Source organism: Macrobrachium nipponense, chromosome 21 (assembly GCF_015104395.2).
Source record: "Macrobrachium nipponense isolate FS-2020 chromosome 21, ASM1510439v2, whole genome shotgun sequence".
Lineage (NCBI taxonomy): Eukaryota > Metazoa > Arthropoda > Malacostraca > Decapoda > Palaemonidae > Macrobrachium > Macrobrachium nipponense.
This window is the reverse complement of record NC_087212.1, coordinates 46,203,313-46,205,803: the sequence shown is the minus strand read 5'-3', so window position 1 is coordinate 46,205,803 and position 2,491 is coordinate 46,203,313. Positions and strand designations below refer to the sequence as shown.

At 40.1% G+C, this 2,491-nt stretch overlaps 1 pseudogene; it reads right to left on the bottom strand.

Annotated features, from left to right (window-relative positions):
* Positions 1-481: 481 nt before the first annotated feature.
* LOC135197597 (uncharacterized) lies at positions 482-2,281 on the bottom strand (annotated as a pseudogene).
* Positions 2,282-2,491: the final 210 nt, after the last annotated feature.

Below are 2,491 nucleotides of genomic sequence, written 5' to 3'. Positions count from 1 at the left end.
GTGAAATCAGGTTAGTCTACTCTCGGCCAGCAATGGGGAAGGTGTTATCAGAGAGGGAGCTGCAGATTCTAGCTCTTTGTATTGTAGCTTACGAGAAACGTAAGCAGCCGAGAAGGAAGAAAAGGGTTTGGATGAAGGAATGGCTAGCAAAAGGAGAAATACTATCACACACAAACCTGTTGTCACATTTAGTATGGGAGCCTCATGATTTCTTTAACCATCTACGAATGGATGACTCTACATTTCGCAAGCTTCTAGACCTTGTGGCACCACATATACAGAGGAAAGACACTTGCATGAGATCTGCTATATCACCAAGGGACAGACTTGCTGCAAACTTTTCACGGTAATTAGCAACAGGAAGGTCTTACGAAGACCTGAAATTCAGCGTAGCAGTATCACCACAAGCTTTGGGATGCATAATTCCAGAAACTTGCGAAGTTATATGGAAGGTATTAAGGAAAGAATATATGAAGGCAAGTGCATGATGTTTATTGTTTATATACATAAAGGTCACATATGAAGCTGAACACAGTATTACAAAATACTGCGCCTAATTATACACCCTATAATTATACTATATTAATTTTTATCATTATTAGCTTTGTATCCTCACATACATTACGTTTGTAGGTTACCCAAAGCACCCCATGAGAAAATAGGGTGTGCAGAAGCTTAGTATTATATGCTTCCTATTTTGATTTTTATTAAATTTTTGAGCAAATTTTCATTGTTCATCGTCAACTTTACGCAAATTACTTGCTATTATTTTACCAAACAAATCATATTCATCTTCTTCACGTGCTCCCAGTAATTTGTCCCCGATGATGCCCAGAACCTCGTCAGGGTTGTTGCTCACTGACGGTCCCGGTTGGCGGCTCCGTTTTGCAGGTGGTAATGGAAGGGGTCTTGAAGCTCCAGGCTGGGATGTAGACTGGCAGTCCATCTCGATCACATCCTTAAATTGGGATTAGTATTATTGAATAAAGCAGTATCAATAAATATTATTATGCATTTATCTCCACAGTTCCAACATTCGAAGGAGGAATGGTGCCAGATTGGTCAAGACTTCGAAGAAATGTGGCAGTTCCCTAATTGCCTGGGCGCTGTAGACGGGAAACATTTAGCAATTGTTCCTCCCCCTAATTCAGGATCTTTCTTTTACAATTACAAGATTTCACAGCATGGTTCTCATAGCAGTCATTGTGCAGGTTAAATATACACATACGTGGTCAACTCTTATCACTTACTGTTTATTACTGCTTATGTCAATCTATATCCCAACAGTAGGAGATTTTTTGTACCATTGGAACGTGTGAGGGTTATGTAAGAAAATACATTTATACGTATTACAGGCAATTATGAAATAAAGGTGTGCATTTATATTCTGTATAATGAATTATTACTTATATTTACTGAGTATTATTCCTTTCACGCTCAGGTGACAATTCATTTTTCAGGTTATTATTAGACTAATTTATTCAGATTAGGAAGTGTATATGGATGACAAAGGGAAGATTGCTTAAGTCTTTTCACTTTTAAGCTTTCTTATATTCTTCTAGAGCTCTATAGAATAGTTTGAGGATTCCTAGAAAAGGCTGCAAAAATGCCTCACTAGCGAAACGTTTTAATATATTTAAAGGTGTTTACATACCTCTTCAATATCTGATGATGATGTCCTTGGTGTTTCTTGGTCACGAAGAAATAAAAGCTGGTCGTAGTACCACAGACTTGGACGATAGACGTCATCTGTAGCTGCCCCAGACTTTTGAATTTTCAACCTTTTTCATTTCTTTCCTGAAGGAACTGCGCATGTTGTTTATCTTCTTGGTTACCGTGTCACGGATAGCACTTCCATCCTTCTCTCGAAGTTTCTTCACCAATGTCTCATAAGCTTCATTTTTCATATTCCTGTTTGAATAGTCTTTACTCTTAATATTCCATATACATGGATGTTGCTTGTATACATCAATGAATTCGTTCCAAAATCTTTTATCCGCCCAATACATCAATGAATTCGTTCTAAAATCTTTTATCCACCCAGATGTCTGACATAGTGCTCGCCTACTAAATGGGTTCTTCTACTGCGACTGTTAACCATATATAAGCCTGCAGGCCGCGTCGAAGACACTTCACATACATTCAGGCCTGCTCGAACAGGTCTCGAGCTGTCCGGTCGCCTGTGAGTTCGAACCTTAGGAATAAAATCCCGCCATACACGCAACGATACAGTTAAACCACGCCCACAACGTTCTCACCTGAAGGCTGCAACTGAGCGTGAATGGGGCCCCAAAGACAGTGGCCGCCTGTGCGACATCTTGCGTCTTTGTAATGCAAATGAACATACCAAGAAACGCGCTCAAAAAAGGAACACCGAGCGTTCCGAAAGGCATCCTCGCGAGGTGCTTGCCGATCGTCCTGATTGCATTCTTTGAGCGTCTTGAAGAGCGTCCGGAAAAGGAGATCGACGAACATCAAGGGAAGCGTCATA